The sequence below is a fragment of the Pseudophryne corroboree genome, chromosome 1 (assembly GCF_028390025.1).
Source record: "Pseudophryne corroboree isolate aPseCor3 chromosome 1, aPseCor3.hap2, whole genome shotgun sequence".
Taxonomy (NCBI): Eukaryota; Metazoa; Chordata; class Amphibia; order Anura; family Myobatrachidae; genus Pseudophryne; species Pseudophryne corroboree.
The window spans coordinates 350,337,325-350,355,086 of record NC_086444.1 but is presented as its reverse complement, the minus strand read 5'-3'; the positions used below and the strand labels follow the sequence as shown (position 1 = coordinate 350,355,086).

Genomic DNA, 17,762 nt, shown 5'->3' with positions numbered 1-17,762 from the left:
CTTGTACTTTAGTACCATGGGGTATAGATCGGGTCCGCTGGAGCCTGGCACTTCAAAAAACCTTTAGTGTGTGTATGTGTGTGCTGGCTCCTCCCCTCTATGCTCCTCCTACCAGACTCAGTTTAGAAAAATGTGCCCAAGGAGCCGGGTGCATCTCTCTGGAGCTCCAGAGATTTGCCTTTATTTTCTCTTACGTCCTAGAGGATGCTGGGGACTCCGTAAGGACCATGGGGATAGACGGGCTCCGCAGGAGACATGGGCACTTTAAGAAAGACTTTAGATCTGGTGTGCACTGGCTCCTTCCTCTATGCCCCTCCTCCAGACCTCAGTTTGATACTGTGCCCAGTGGAGACTGGGTGCTTTTCAGAGAGCTCTCCTGAGCTTTCTGACAGAAAGTATATTTGTTAGGTTTTTTATTTTCAGGGAGCCTGCTGGCAACAGACTCCCTGCATCGAGGGACTGAGGGGAGAGAAGCAGACCTACTTCTGTGAGTTTCAAGGCTCTGCTTCTTAGGCTACTGGACACCATTAGCTCCAGAGGGAGTCAGAACACAGGTCTAACCCTGGAGTTCGTCCCGGAGCCGCGCCGCCGTCCTCCTCACAGAGCCGGAAGATAGAAGCTGGGTGAGTATGAGAAGAAAAGAAGACTTCAGAGACGGCAGAAGACTTCATGATCTTCACTGAGGTAACGCACAGCAGTGCAGCTGTGCGCCATTGCTCCCATACACCTCACACACTGCAGTCACTGTAAGGGTGCAGGGCGCAGGGGGGGGCGCCCTGGGCAGCAATATAAACCTCATTTCTGGCAAAAGAGATATATATACAGCTAGGCACTGTATATATAAAGAGCCCCCGCCAGTTTTTATTATATTTAAGCGGGACAGAAGCCCGCCGCCGAGGGGGCGGGGCTTCACCCTCAGCACTCACCAGCGCCATTTTCTCCGCAGCACAGCTGAGAGGAAGCTCCCCGGACTCTCCCCTGCTTATCCACGGTGAAAGGGGGTTTCAGAGAAGAGGGGGGGCACATAATTGGCAGCAAATAATAGTATTACAGCGCTACTGGGTAAACACATTGTGTGTTTTTCCTGGGGTATTAGCGCTGGGTGTGTGCTGGCATACTCTCTCTCTGTCTCTCCAAAGGGCCTTGTGGGGAAACTGTCTTCAGATAAGAGGATTCCCTGAGTGTGTGGTGTGTCGGTACGTGTGTGTCGACCAGTGGCGTGCGGTGAGGTCAGTGGCTGGTGAGGCACTGCAGCCATAATGTCCACCGAGTCCCGCCGATGACCCCTACCACCAACAAACCGAAGCCTGCTAATGCCCCCTAGCCGATGCCCACTACCACCACCGCTAATGGCCTCTGCCCACGCAAATGGCTGCCGCCTTCCTGCCCTGTCTCACTCCAGCGCCACCATCCTGCCCTATCTCCCACGACGCCACCATCTTGCCCTGTCTCCTTCCACACCACCATCCTGCTCTGTCTCCCTCGACGCCAGTATCCTGCCCTGTCTGCCCTCCAGCGCCACCATCCTGCTCTGTCTCCCTCGTCGCCACCATCCTACCCTGTCTCCTTCCACACCACCATCCTGCTCTGTCTCCCTCGACGCCAGCATCCTGCCCTGTCTGCCCTCCAGCGCCACCATCCTGCTCTGTCTCCCTCGTCGCCACCATCCTACCCTGTCTCCTTCCACGCCACCATCCTGCCCTGTCTCCCTCCAGTGCCACAGTAGTAATATGCTAGGAGTATAGGAAATGGGAAGATAAATTACACCTACCAAGACTATGACTGACACCCCTCCCCCAGGCACATACGCCTTGTACAAAACATAATCACAAGTCAAAAGTGGCTAATACATTATAAATATTAATAGGAACATCTACTAATGCCATCATCTGTTTCTTTAACTTACTTATACTGGGCTGACTATGGCTGGAGGGAGCTGGGCCAATACACAGGTTCCTTGTTTCTTCTTACAGCTCCTCTTCTCTGTGTGATGCTGTGTGCTCTTCCTTCTTGAATGGGCAGATCGTGTCACATACTGGAAGAGGAGGAGGAAGGCATTGAAAGCAGGGAGATTCAGGGACAGCAGGGTCCGGGCGCCACTGGCATATCACACAATGCAGCAGTCACCCGGCAACTTGGTTTGTGGCAGTGGCTAGTAGTCAGGGGATAGCCACTAGCTTACCACACAGTGCGGCAGGCATCCCACGCTCCAGCCGTCCCATCCTCTCTGCAGCCCTGCCTGTGATAGAGGAAGGCATCACAGCTGGGGACTATCTGAGCCGGCCACTGGTGGAGCATGGTAACTTAGTAAGCTGAGCTCCCAGCAACCCATCAGAGGGCAACCCCCTCCCCTGAATCTGCCTATGCGGCAGCAGGGCTACCATCAGAAATTATGGGGCCCAGGACTGACATAATAGGCAGGACCCCCTTCCCCCTGCTACTTTATATTTACACAAAAAAATTTAGTCACTCACACTCTTCAGCAATGCACAGACACTCACTGCAGTCATGCTCACACACTGTTGTTCCAGCAAAGTTCTGCTTCAGCCAGCAAACATACATCTCTCCTGATCCAAGTTGCTTCTCAGGCACCGTGTCTCCAGGGGTGTAAGATCATAGCAGCGCCGGGAGGCAAAATAACAATGGTGCCCCCCCCCCCCCCCTTTCACCACCAACGGCTGGAAGACCGAATAACTATGCATAATGACCTTATAAGCTAGTAAAGAGACCGGCATTTGCCAGGTCACTTGGTACCCCCCAACCACCACTTCCACCTTTCTACCCCCTCCCTATTCCACCCTGCCCCATAACAGCTGTATATCTACACTGTTCTTAGCGAAGGGTGAACAGAATGTACCTCCATCCTCTCCAGCTGGTCCATCTTGTCACCATAGTAGGAGCTGTTATGGGAGGGGGGCATGCACCTGCGGCTTGTTCCCCGTATACCACTGCGCATATCGGAGACCTTACACGATAGATAGATAGATAGATAGATAGATAGATAGATAGATAGATAGATAGATAGATAGATAGATAGATAGATAGATGGTCATTTGGTGCATGACCATCTTTGCTGATATGCCATTGTAAGTCAGCACATTAAATATAAAGTATAATAATAATAATAATAATAATAATAATAATAATAATAATAATAATAATAATAATGGTATTAGGGAGTAGTGAGGAAAGTACATCATAGGGGGTATACCATACATGGCAATACACAGCTCTTGTACTATGTCTAACTGAATACGCCTGACGGATGACCTGAAGGCTGGATTTTGCTCTTCGCTGCTTTATTGTAGTCCCCCTGCCCCAGCCTTCTTCAGCCAAAATTACCATTATGTCTATCTAGAATGGGTCACATTTGCTCAGACAACTGGTGTTGTACACAGCATTACTTGGTTACATACAGTTACACATTACATAAACATATACCACATACACACTCACATCCACATATGCAGACACAGCCACATTACACGTACAGCTACACGCATCCACATATGCAGACACAGCCACATTATACGTACAGCTACACGCATCCACAGCCACATTATACGTACAGCTACACGCATCCACATACGCAGACACAGCCACATTATACGTACAGCTACACGCATCCACATATGCACATACTGCCACATTACACGTACAGCTACACGCATCCACATATGCAGACACAGCCACATTACACGTACATCTACACGCATCCACATATGCAGACACTGCCACATTACACGTACAGCTACACGCATCCACATATGCAAACACAGCCACATTACACGGACAGCTACACGCATCCACATATGCAGACACAGCCACATTACACGTACAGCTACACGCATCCACATATGCAGACACAGCCACATTACACGTACAGCTACACGCATCCACATATGCAGACACAGCCACATTACACGTACAGCTACACGCATCCACATATGCAGACACAGCCACATTACACGTACAGCTACACACATCCACATATGCCGACACAGCCACATACATACAGCTACACGCATCCACATATGCACATACTGCCACATTACACGTACAGCTACACACATCCACATATGCAGACACAGCCACATTACACGTACAGCTACACGCATCCACATATGCACATACTGCCACATTACACGTACAGCTACACGCATCCACATATGCAGACACAGCCACATTACACGTACAGCTACACACATCCACATATGCAGACACAGCCACATTACACGTACAGCTACACACATCCACATATGCAGACACAGCCACATTATACGTACAGCTACACGCATCCACATATGCAGACACAGCCACATTACACGTACAGCTACACGCATCCACATATGCAGACACAGCCACATTACACGTACAGCTACACACATCCACATATGCAGACACAGCCACATACATACACACAGCAACATAGTAACACTGAACTAATCATCATGGTTGAGCCTGGTGTGGTGTGTGCCCTCCTCTGCGCATGGAGTGTGTCTGCCCCAGCACTCCCCCCCCCCCCCCCAGCACTCCCCATTGCTAAACTCACCTCTTGCTGCCTCCCGAGTGAGTTACCAAAGAGCAGGAGCACCGGCAGCGCGGCGGCCGGGGGGCGAGGACTGTTTGTGCAGGAGACGGGCAGTAGGCTGTCAGGAGGCAGGTGCACTGTCTGATACTGCCGGTAAGCCCCGTCTCCTCCCTTTCATGGCATTCGGCACTAGATGTGGCAGCCAGCAGCAGTTGCGGCAGCGGGCAGGTTATCTTAGGATTCCATTCACGTTGCAGCCTGTGAGCGGTAGCAGCGTGCCGGGGCCCCCTTCTCTGTTACAGTGCCCGGGGCCCGGGACTGTTGTACCCCCGCCCCCAAAATCGTACACTGCCAATCACATGAGCTCAGTGACATGGGCGTGCCTGCATGTGCTTCCTGTCAGCACGCCCCTGTCAAAGCGGCACTGCTAGAGGTGCCGCTTCTAGGTTTTTTTTTGAATGGGCTATGACTGCTCCATGCTTCGCCCCGCCTCCCCGCTTCCGGCCCTGTATCATTGACATCGGGAGGCACCGAGAGCGGTGCCTCCAAAACACTTTTAAAACTTTTTTAGTAGACAAAAAATGATCAAAATAATGCAAAGGCTAAATAATATACTTATGACACAAACAGTGTGTCATAAGTATATTCTTTGTATTATTTTAATCATTAATGACAGGGGAGGCATTGCCTCCCCTGCCTCCCCTGACTGCACATCCCTGGTGTTGACATGTCTGAGGTAAAAGGCTCTTCTAAGGAGGAGATGGAGCAAATGTGTGTGTGTGTGTGGTGTCTCCGTCGACAACGCCGACACCTGACTGGATATGTGGAATTAAGTGCTGAGGTAAATTTATTGCACAAACGATTAGAGAACAGACAGGGAATCTACCCATGTCTGTCCCTATGTCGCAGGGACCTTCAGAGTCTCAAAACGCCCACTAGCCAAAAAAATAGACACTGATACCGACACGGAGTCTGACTCAAGTGTCGACTACGATGATGCAAAGTTACAGCCAAAACTGGCAGAAAAGTATTCAATATATGATTATTGTAATAAAAGATGTTTTGCATATCACTGATGACCCATCTGTCCCTGACACGAGGGTACACATGTTTAAGGGGAAGAAAGCTGAGATAACATTTCCCCCCTCTCATGAACCAAATGAATTGTGTGAAAAAGAGCGGGAATCTCCAGACAAGAAACTGCAGTTTCCCAAAAGAATTCTCATGGTGTATCCTTTCCCTGCTAGGGCCAGGATACAATGGGAATCCTCCCCTAGGGTGGACAAGGCGTTGACACGTTTACCCAAAAGGTAGCGCTGAAATACCAAGATACAGCTACCCTCAGGGATCCTGCAGATAGCATGCAGAAAAGTACTTTGAAGTCCATTTACACACATTCTGGTACACTACTCAGACCGGCGATTGTGTCGGCAGGGGTTTATAGCGCTGTAGCAGCGTGGACAGATACCTTATCAGCGGAGATTGAAACCCTAGATAAGGATACCATGTTATTGACCCTAGGATATATAAAAGATGCTGTCTTATATATTAGACATGCTCAAAGAGACATTGGTCTACTGGGTTCTAGAGTCAACGCTATTTCGATTTCTGCTAGACGTGTCCTGTGGAACATGCAATGGACAGGTGATGCCGACTAAAAGAGGCATATGGAGGTTTTACCTTACAAGGGTGAGGAATTGTGTGGAGAAGGGCTCTCGGACCTGGTCTCCACAGCCATAGCTGGTAAATCTGATCTTTTGCCTTATATTCCCTCACAGCCTAAGAAAGCACGACATTATCAAATGCAGTCCTTTCGGTCGCAGAAAAACAAGAAAGTACGAGGAGCGTCCTTTCTTACCAGAGGTAAGGGCGCAGGGCACAGCTAGTTCCCAGGAACAGAAGTCCTCCCCGGCCTCTACTAAATCCACCGCATGACGCTGGGGCTCCGCTAAGGGAGTCCGCCCCAGTGGGAGCACGTCTTCGACTCTTCAGCCACATCTGAGTTCACTCACAGGTGGATCCCTGGGCAATAGAAATTGTTTCTCAGGGTTACAAGCTGGAATTCGAAGAGGTGCCTCCTCGCCGGTTTTCCTTATCGGCCCTATCGGCTTCTCCCCCAGAAAGGGAGATAATATTAAATACAATTCACACATTGTATCTCCAACAGGTGGTGCTCAAGCTTCCCCTCCTTCAACAAGGAAGGGGATATTACTCAACCTTGGCTGTAGTCCCGAAACCGGACGGTTCGGTCAGACCTATTTTAAAATTAAAATCTCTGAACCTATACTTGAAAAGGTTCAAATTCAAGGTGGAATCGCTCAGAGCGATCATCGCCAGCTTGGAAGGGGGGGATTTTATGGTGTATCTAGACATAAAGGCTGCATACCTTCATGTTCCCATTTATCCACCCCATCAGGCGTACCTGAGAATTACGGTACAGTATTGTCATTACCAATTTCAGGGTAATTGGCGGAAATGATGGTGCTCCTACGCAAGCAAGGAGTCACAATTATCCCATACTTGGACGATCTCCTAATAAGGGCGAGATCAAAAGAGCAGTTGTTGAACAGCGTGTCACTTTCGCTGAAGGTGACACAGCAACTCGGCTGGATTCTCAATATCCCGAAGTCACAGTTGGTTCCTATGACTCGTCTGCCCTTCTTGGGTATGATTCTGAATACGGACCAGAAATGGGTTTATCTTCCGATAGAGAAGGCCCAGGAACTAATGAATCTGGTAAAAAACCTGTTAAAGCCAAAACAGGTGTCAGTGCATCACTGCACTCGGGACCTGGGAAAGATGGTGGCATCTTATGGGGCCATTCCCTTCGGCAGGTTCCATGCGAGGACTTTCAGCAGTTCATTTCGGGAGTGGACAACTGAGAAGCAGACTTCCTCAGCAAACACGACCTGCATCCAAGAGAGGACTTCTTTAGGAAGCCTTCGCACAGATTGCAAGTCAGTGGGAACTGCCACAGATAGACATGATGGCGTCCCGCCTCAACAAGAAGCTACAGAGGTATTGCACCAGGTCAAGAGACCCTCAGGCAGTAGCTGTAGATGCCCTAGTGACACCGTGGGTGTTCCAGTCGGTCTATGTATTTCCCCCTCTTCCTCTCATACCCAAGGTGTTGAGAATGGTAGGAGGGAGGGGAATGAGAACAATCCTCATTGTTCCAGATTGGCCACGAAGGACCTGGTATCCGGATCTGCAGGAAATGCTCACAGAAGATCCGTGGCCTCTTCCTCTAAGACAGGACCGGTTGCAACAGGGGCCATGTCTATTCCAAGACTTACCGCGGCTGCGTTGGACGGCATGGCGGTTGAACGCCGGATCCTAGCGGATAAGGGTATTCCGGATGTGTCATATTACCGCCGCGGCCGCCGGGCTTGTCCCTCCGAGGCTGCTGGCTGCCCGGACGGCCGTCCCCGCTGGCGGCCTCTGCCTTCTGGCGCTCCGTCCGGCGCCCGTAGTGAGGACGTCACGGGTGCGCCCGACGCTCACTGGGGACGGGTGACGTCATCAGCGCCTCTCCAATCGGGTGCTGGCGGGAAGTACAAATTCAGACGCCGGGCAGAGCTCCGGCGCCTGAGTATCATCGCTACTACTGCTGTACCTGTGATCTCCAGACCTCCGTGCCTCAGCATTTCCGTGCTTCAGCATCTCCGTGCCTCAGCACCTCCGTGCCTCAACGTCTCCGTGCCTCAGCACCTCCGTGCCTCAGTATCTCCGTGCCTCAGCACCTCCGTGCCTCAACATCTCCGTGCCTCAGCACCTCCGTGCCTCAGTATCTCCTTGCCTCCAGCACCTCCGTGCCTCCAGCACCTCCGTGCCTCAGCATCTCCGTGCCTCAGCACCTCCGTGCCTCCAGCACCTCCGTGCCCCAGCACCTCCGTGCCTCCAGCACCTCCGTGCCCCAGCACCTCCGTGCCTCAGCACCTCTGTGCCTCCAAGCACCTCAGCGTCTCTAAGCGCCTCAGCGCCTTCAAACACCTCAGTACCTCTTGCATTTCAGTGCCTCTAGCACCTCAGTGCCTCTAGCACCACAACACCGCTCACAGCGAGCTTTTGGTACTCTTCACCAATTCATCAGCACCTTTACAAGTCTTGTCTTTCAGGAGTCCTTCAAGCGCCCACCCGTACCTTCTGCCTACCGTCCGAATCCCGCATGAGGAAGGCCTACATCCGGCCTTCTCTTCTGCGACCCAGTAGCGGTTCCTCTTCCCGGTCACCGGAAGAAACCCCGAGTCCACAACACTTCCAAACCAGGTCAGTGATAGTATACTCAGGCCCCATGGACCCGGGGGATCGGAACACAGAGTCGAGCGCCATCCAAAGTTTGGCTTCCCGAGTTCAGACTCAAGAGGCGACACAGGGCCAGGTGATGCAATATCTCCAGGAATTGTCCGGCCGATTGGATCAAATTCAAGCATCCCTAGCTTCCGTAATTCCGGTTCCAGTTCCCGTAACTGCTCCAGTTGCTGTTTCCAGTAATGCTCAACCTCCGGCTGGTACCAGGTCTCGTCTTCAATTTCCTACTCCTTCCCGCTATAATGGAAACCCAAAGAATTGCCGTGGTTTTCTAAATCAGTGCGAGGTGCACTTCGAGCTTCTCTCTCACAATTTCCCTACGGATCGCTCTAAAGTAGCGTATATCATTTCCCTGCTTGAGGGGTCAGCGTTGGATTGGGTGTCTCCGTTATGGGAACGATCTGATCCCGTGGTTTCCAACTACACCAACTTCATCACGTCCTTTCGAAGAATCTTCGACGAGCCCGGCAGGATGACTACTGCTTCTTCCGACTTGCTCCGTGTTCGTCAGGGCTCCCGCCCCGTGGGTCAGTACGTGGTTCATTTCCAGACCATTGCCTCTGAACTTCGCTGGAATAATGACGCTCTGAGGGCTGCCATCTGGAACGGTCTCTCCGACCGGCTGAAAGATGAGTTGGTTACTAGGGATCTGCCTGATTCGTTAGAAGAGTTGATCTCCCTTTGCGTCAAGGTGGATCTTCGGATGCAGGAGCGTGGAAGAGAACGTAGCCGTTCAGATCGTCCCAGGTTCCGGCATTCTACTGCTAGACCGGCGGCTGTGCCCAGCTCGGACGAACCCATGCAAGTTAACCGATCCCGACTGTCTCCGGAGGAACGACAGCGTCGTCGTGAGGGTAAACTTTGCCTTTACTGTGGAGCCGCAGATCATTTCCTCAAGTTTTGTAAATCCCGTCCGGGAAACGGGCAGGCCTAGCTTGTTCCGGAGGAGTCAAGTTGGGGGTCACGACTAAATCTTCTCCTATTTTGGATTGTTTGCTTCCTGTGTCTTTAATCACCAATTCAGTTTCCAAGTCTTGCGAGGCCCTGTTGGATTCCGGAGCTGCGGGGAATTTAGTTTCTTCCTCCTGTGTCCAAAGCATGGATTTAAAGGTACGGCCTATCGAGCGGCCTATTTCGTTGACGGCTATCAACGGTACTAGAATTTCCAAGGGTCTCATAACGTGGCGCACGGAGCCAGTTAAGCTGCAGGTCGGGGCTCTACATCAAGAATGTCTGGAACTCTTGGTGATTCCGGAAATGCATCACGATCTGGTCCTTGGAATGCCTTGGCTCAAGATTCATAATCCCCACAATGACTGGAAGTCTTCTCAAATTCTATCTTGGAGTCCTTTTTGTCATGCTAACTGTCTCACTCCCGTTTGTCCGCTCCGTGTCTCTTCTAAGTCGGATGAAGAGCATATTCCGAAGGTGTATCAAGGGTTCAAGGATGTGTTTTTGGAACAGGCGGCTGATCAGTTACCACCTCATAGGCCTTGGGACTGCCCTATTGACCTTATCCCAGGGAAGATGCCACCCCGTGGCCGCACATATCCTCTGTCACTTCCCGAGACTCAAGCTATGTCGGACTATATTAAGTCCAATCTGCTCAAGGGATTCATTCGCCCCTCTTCCTCCCCTGCTGGAGCGGGCTTCTTTTTCGTGAAGAAGAAGGACGGGGGGTTGAGACCATGTATCGACTGCCGCGGTTTAAGCGATATCACCATCAAGAATAAATACCCCTTGCCACTAATCACAGAATTATTTGATAGGGTTCGTGGCGCCCGCGTTTTCTCCAAACTCGACTTGAGGGGAGCTTATAATCTTATACGCATCCGAGAAGGGGATGAATGGAAGACCGCCTTCAATACCCGGGATGGGCATTACGAATACCTGGTGATGCCATTTGGCCTTAGTAATGCTCCCGCTGTCTTCCAGGGATTCATCAACGAAATCTTCTGAGACATGTTATATCAAAGTGTTGTGGTATATTTAGACGACATACTGATTTTTTCTAAAGATCTTGTTGAACACAGGACTCAAGTCAAAGAAGTGCTCCACCGTTTACGAGAGAATCATCTCTATGCTAAGTTCTCCAAATGTACCTTTGAAGTAACATCAATTCCGTTCCTCGGTTATATCATCTCGGGGACGGAGCTTCGCATGGATCCGGAGAAGCTCTCTGCCATTCGTGACTGGACTCAGCCTCTCTCTTTAAAGGCAATACAAAGATTCCTGGGCTTTGCGAATTACTACAGGAAATTCGTTAGGGGTTTCTCCACCATTGTTGCGCCCATTACTGCCTTGACGAGAAAGGGCTTTAATCCGAGTTTGTGGCCTTCCGAAGCCATTGAGGCTTTTTCCCACTTGAAGTCAGCTTTCATGTCCGCTCCAGTTCTCCAACATCTAAATTTCGATGAACCTTTCTTCCTAGAAGTTGACGCATCTTCGGTGGGAGTTGGGGCCGTTCTCTCTCAGTACTCTTCAGATAAGAAATTACATCCGTGTGGCTTCCACTCTCGTAAATTCTCTCCGGCCGAACGAAATTACACTATTGGAGACCAGGAACTTTTGCCAATTAAATCTGCCTTGGAAGAGTGGAGATATCTCTTAGAAGAGGCCAAACATGTGATTACCATTTACACGGATCACAAAAATTTGTTGTACATCAAATCCGCACAATGCTTGAATCCTCGCCAAGCGAGATGGGCACTTTTCTTTACTCGATTTTCTTTTGTTATCAAGTACCGGGCCGGGACTCTCAATATTAAAGCGGATGCGCTGTCCCGTTCACAAATTTCCACAGACGAGGATGATTCCTTCGAGCGGAGTTTAATTCTAAATCCAATTTCTGTCTCTCCTGCTTCAACTACTCCAGCTCCTTCTCCTGGAAGAATGTCCGTACCAGCTAGATTCCGGTCGAGAATACTACAGTGGGCCCATATCTCCAAGTTTTCCTGTCATCCCGGCGCCCAGAAGATGTACAAGTTTCTGCAAAGATCTTACTGGTGGGACACCATGAGGAAGGATGTACAGGATTACGTTAATTCTTGTCCACAGTGTACACAACATAAATCTCCTCGTCTGCCTCCAGCTGGGTTGCTTCGTCCTCTGCCCATTCCTATGAAACCCTGGACTCACATTTCCATGGACTTCATCACTGACTTGCCCTGTTCCAAAAGTTGCAACACCGTCTGGGTGATCATCGACCGTTTCTCGAAGATTGCGCACTTCGTTCTATTGACTGGTCTGACGACAGCTCCTAAACTAGCTCTACTATTCATCCGCGAACATTTCCGGTTACATGGGTTACCCCAGGAAATAGTCTCTGATCGAGGGGTACAGTTCACCGCAAGGTTTTGGAAAGCCCTCTGCTCGGCCTTACAGATTAAACTTAAGTTTTCATCCGCTTATCATCCCCAAACGAATGGACAAACGGAATGAGTCAATCAAGATCTAGAGACTTTCCTTCGCCTTTATCTCTCCCCTTCACAGGACAACTGGGTGGAGTTGTTACCTTGGGCGGAGTTTGCCCGTAACCATTCATTTCATTCTTCCACTGGTGAGTCTCCGTTCTTTGTCAACTATGGGTTCCATCCACGAGTTCCGGAGTTACCAAGTCTTCCGACAGAAGAGGTTCCAGCTGTAACATCCACTCTACTACACTTCAGACAAATTTGGTGTAGGATTCATGCTAGTCTTAAAAAGGTTTCTGTCCGATACAAGTTCTTCACTGATAAGAAACGACGAGCCGCTCCTCAATACAAGGTTGGTGATAGGGTATGGCTGTCCACACGTAATCTCCGGTTGAAGGTGCCCACTATGAAGTTTGCTCCAAGATTCATCGGTCCTTACCCTGTGCTACAAGTCCTGAATCCTGTGGTCTGTAAGTTGGGTTTACCTTCTCACCTACGTATTCCAAATGCCTTCCATGTTTCTCTTCTTCATCCTCTCGTCCTTAATCGTTTTCATTCAAAGTCCTCTAGCCCCACCTCAGTGGAAGCTGAAACAGGAACAGACTTCGAGATCAAAACAATTCTAGACTCTCGTTACCTTCACAAGAATCTGCAATATCTGGTGGAATGGAAAGGGTACGGTCCTGAGGAGAGAAGTTGGATAAAGGCTTCTGAGATTGCGGCTCCTCGACTAATCCAGATTTTCCATTCTAGACATCCTACGAAACCAGGAAAGTGTCCAGGGGCCACTCCTAGAGGAGGGGGTACTGTCATATTACCGCCGCGGCCGCCGGGCTTGTCCCTCCGAGGCTGCTGGCTGCCCGGACGGCCGTCCCCGCTGGCGGCCTCTGCCTTCCGGCGCTCCGTCCGGCGCCCGTAGTGAGGACATCATGGGTGCGCCCGACGCTCACTGGGGACGGGTGACGTCATCAGCGCCTCTCCAATAGGGTGCTGGCGGGAAGTACAAATTCAGACGCCGGGCAGAGCTCCGGCGCCTGAATATCATCGCTACTACTGCTGTACCTGTGATCTCCAGACCTCCGTGCCTCATCATTTCCGTGCTTCAGCATCTCCGTGCCTCAGCACCTCCGTGCCTCAATGTCTCCGTGCCTCAGCACCTCCGTACCTCAGTATCTCCGTGCCTCCAGCACCTCCGTGCCTCAGCATCTCCGTGCCTCCAGCACCTCTGTGCCTCAACATCTCCGTGCCTCAGCACCTCCGTGCCTCAGTATCTCCGTGCCTCCAGCACCTCCGTGCCTTCAGCACCTCCGTGCCTCAGCACCTCCGTGCCTCAGCATATCCGTGCCTCAGCACCTCCGTGCCTCCAGCACCTCCGTGCCTCAACATCTCTGTGCCTCAGTATCTCCGTGCCTCCAGCACCTCCGTGCCTCCAGCACCTCCGTGCCTCAGCATCTCCGTGCCTCAGCACCTCCGTGCCTCCAGCACCTCCGTGCCCCAGCACCTCCGTGCCTCCAGCACCTCCGTGCCTCAGCACCTCCGTGCCCCAGCACCTCCGTGCCTCAGCACCTCTGTGCCTCCAAGCACCTCAGCGTCTCTAAGCGCCTCAGCGCCTTCAAACACCTCAGTACCTCTTGCATTTCAGTGCCTCTAGCACCTCAGTGCCTCTAGCACCACAACACCGCTCACAGCGAGCTTTTGGTACTCTCCACCAATTCATCAGCACCTTTACAAGTCTTGTCTTTCAGGAGTCCTTCAAGCGCCCACCCGTACCTTCTGCCTACCGTCCGAATCCCGCATGAGGAAGACCTACATCCGGCCTTCTCTTCTGCGACCCAGTAGCTGTTCCTCTTCCCGGTCACCGGAAGAAACCCCGAGTCCACAACACTTCCAAACCAGGTCAGTGATAGGATGAGGTCATTCCTACGCTAATAAAGGCTAGGAAGGACATGACATCTAAACATTATCACCGTATATGGCGAAAATATCTTTCTTGGTGTGAGGCCAGGAATGCTCCTACGGAAGAATTCCATCTGGGCCGTTTCCTTCACTTCCTACAAACTGGAGTGAATTTCGGCCTAAAATTAGGATCTATTAAGGTTCAGATTTCGACCTTATCCATTTTCTTTCAAAAGGAATTGGCCTCTCTCCCTGAAGTACAAACTTTTGTGAAGGGAGTACTGCATATTCAGCCTCCTTTTGTACCTCCGGTGACGCCTTGTGACCTTAACGTGGTGTTAAGTTTCATTAAGTCACACTGGTTTGAACCACTTAAAACGGTGGAGTTGAAAAATCTCACTTGGAAGGTGGTCATGTTATTAGCCTTGGCTTCGGCTAGGCGAGTGTCGGAATTATCGGCTTTATCACATAAAAGCCCCTATCTGGTTTTCCATATGGATAGAGCGGAATTGCGGACCCGTCCTCAATTCCTGCTAAAAGTGGTTTCATCCTTTCATATGAACTATTGTGGTGTCTGTGGCTACGCGTGACTTGGAGGCTCCCGAGTCCCTTGATGTGGTCAGGGCTTTGGAAAATTTACGTGGCCAGATCGGCTACAGTCAGAAAAACAGAAGCACTGTTTGTCATGTATGCAACTAACAAGATTGGTGCCCCTGCTTCAAAGTAGACTATTGCTCGCTGGATCTGTAACACGATTCAGCAGGCGCATTCTACGGCGGGATTGCCGTTACCAAAATCGGTCAAAGCCCATTCCACTAGGAAGGTGGGCTCTTCTTGTGCGGCTGCCAGAGGGGTCTCGGCGCTACAGCTGTGCCGAGCTACTACTTGGTCGGGTTCAAACTCCTTTGCAAAGTTCTATAAGTTTGATACCCTGGCTGAGGAGGACCTCCTGTTTGCTCAATCGGTGCTGCAGAGTCATCCGCACTCTCCCGCCCGTTTGGGAGCTTTGGTATAATCCCCATGGTCCTTACGGAGTCCCCAGCATCCTCTAGGACGTAAGAGAAAATAAGATTTTAAACCTACCGGTAAATCTTTTTCTCGTAGTCCGTAGAGGATGCTGGGCGCCCGTCCCAAGTGCGGACTACTTCTGCAAGACTTGTATATAGTTATCAGTGCCGTAACTAGGTATTTTGGCGCTGTGTGCAAGAAATGGCATTGGCGCCCCCCACGCAAGACAGGAGCATAAAATATATAGGGGCGTGGCTTCATGGGGAAGGGGCGTGGCCACAAAATAATGACAATTCATACTACGGTGCATAGTAGTCTCCATTATTCAAATTACGCTGCACAGTAGAGCCACTACACCGGGTAGAGCCCCTTTTTACAAATTACGGCAGACAGCGTCCCTCTTTTTACACATTACGGCAGACAGCGTCCCCATTTTTACACATTACGGCAGAGAGTCCCCCTTATTACACATTACGGCAGACAGAGTCCCCCTTATTACACATTACGGCAGACGGCATCCCCTTTTTTACACATTACGGCAGACAACGTCCCTCTTATTACACATTACGACAGACAGCGTCCCCCTTTTTACACATTACGGCAGACAGTCCCCCTTATTACACATTACGGCAGACGGCATCCCCTTTTTTACACATTACGGCAGACAACGTCCCCCTTATTACGCATTACGGCAGACAGCGTCCCCCTTATTACACATTACGGCAGACAACGTCCCCCTTATTACACATTATGGCAGACAGAGTCCCCCTTATTACACATTACGGCAGACAGCGTCCCCCTTATTACACATTACGGCAGACAGCGTCCCCCTTATTACACATTACGGCAGACAGCGTCCCTTTTTTGTACACATTATGGCAGACAGCGTCCCCCTTTTTACACATTACGGCAGCCAGTTCCCCTTTTTACACATTGCGGCAGCCAGTCCCCCTTTTTACACATTGCGGCAGCCAGTCCCCCTTTTTACACATTGCGGCAGCCAGTCCCCATTTTTACACATTGCGGCAGACAGACACCAGAGAGAGAGAGAAAAAGAGAGAGAGACAGAAGGGGAGAGAGAGAGAGAAAGAGAGAGAGACAGAAAGAGAGAGAGAGCTATATACTTACCATCTCTCAGGCTCCTCGTGCTGGCAGAGATCCCGGGCAGAAGGAGGAGGAGGGAGGGGGACTTGAGCCGCAGCAGCGCTATGTCATTGGTAGCGGCGCCGCTGCAGCCCTCCCCTCTCCTTCCGTATTGGCTGGCCGCTGCTGAGAATGCTGGGATGAGGGAACCGCATCCCAGCATTCACAGCAGCGCCGGGTAGCCAATACAGAAGGAGAGGGGAGTGCTGCAGCGGCGCCGCTACCAATGACATAGCGCTGCTGCGGCTCAAGTCCTCCTCCTCCTTCTCTGCCTCCGGCGCTGCTCTCCCTCCAGCGCGGCGCACGGCACCCAGCAGAGGCAGCATGTAATGAGTCAATTTGACTCATTACATACCGCTCGCCGTGCACCCTCAGTGTAACTGCGCTGTGTGCCAGGCACACCTGGCACATAGGTAGTTACGGCGCTGATAGTTATTGCTTAAATAAGGGTTATGTTATAGTCTCATCGGTCTTGGACTGATGCTATGTCGTTTTCATACTGTTAACTGGATAGTATATCACAAGTTATACGGTGTGATTGGTGTGGCTGGTATGAATCTTGCCCTTGGATTAACAAAAATCCTTTCCCCGTACTGTCCGTCTCCTCTGGGCACAGTTTCTCTAACTGAGGTCTGGAGGAGGGGCATAGAGGGAGGAGCCAGTGCACACCAGATCTAAAATCTTTCTTAAAGTGCCCATGTCTCCTGCGGAGCCCGTATATCCCCATGGTCTTTACGGAGTCCCCAGCATCCTCTACGGACTACAAGAAAAAGATTTACCGGTAGGTTTAAAATCTTATTTTTATTTTAGTTTATTATTTTCAGGTAGCTCTGGTTGTCAACCAGATTACCTGCTTCGTGGGACTTAGAGGGAGGACCGAACCAACCTCCTGAGGGTTAATAGTTCGTAATCCCAGCTGACAGGTCACTGAGCTCCTGAGGTGCTGATCACACATCGTTAGCATGTGTGCCCACGCCAGCAGCTAGTCGCCACCCTCTAACAGATACCGAAGTTAAAAAAGTGCGGTGAGTGTTACACCGGGGTCCCAGTTAGCAGGTCCCTGGTGCAGTTTTGGCGGCAAAACACGGGGCGGTCACGGGCCTGTAGCTGCGGTGCCTGTCGCGGACAAACTGGCTCAGTTCTGTTAAGCCCCGCAGTGCTCACTGTCTAAAGGCTTCAGGTGTACTGTACAATGCATATTATGCTGTTCGTTATATGTGGCAGTATAAACTATCATAGGGACCGCGCACCATTACAAGGGACGGGACTTCCCAGAGCGGGACCAGCAGCGGGAAGGCGTCATTTCCTGCTGCTGCGGATCTTCAAGGCTGCATGCACGCTGCTCCTCCAGGACCCACGCTGCTACAGACTGCAAACTGGTACCAAGGGCTCATACAAAGGGAGGAGCACGCCAGGGGCAGCACCGCTGCACTTATATCAGGTCATACACATTAGTCCGT

The 17,762-nt window shown here is 51.0% G+C and overlaps 1 protein-coding gene across 1 annotated transcript in view; it reads right to left on the bottom strand.

Moving 5' to 3' along the window:
* The window catches only part of ARVCF (ARVCF delta catenin family member), a 1,509,311-nt gene extending 1,504,491 nt beyond the window's left edge, over positions 1-4,820 (bottom strand). Inside the window, exons 1-2 of the mRNA XM_063964728.1 lie at positions 4,553-4,820; positions 1,907-2,035 (exon numbers count right to left, since the gene is read on the bottom strand). The gene's annotated coding sequence lies outside the window, so the exon portion shown is untranslated. The remainder of the gene's footprint in view (positions 1-1,906; positions 2,036-4,552) is intronic.
* Between the last annotated feature and the right edge of the window lie 12,942 nt (positions 4,821-17,762).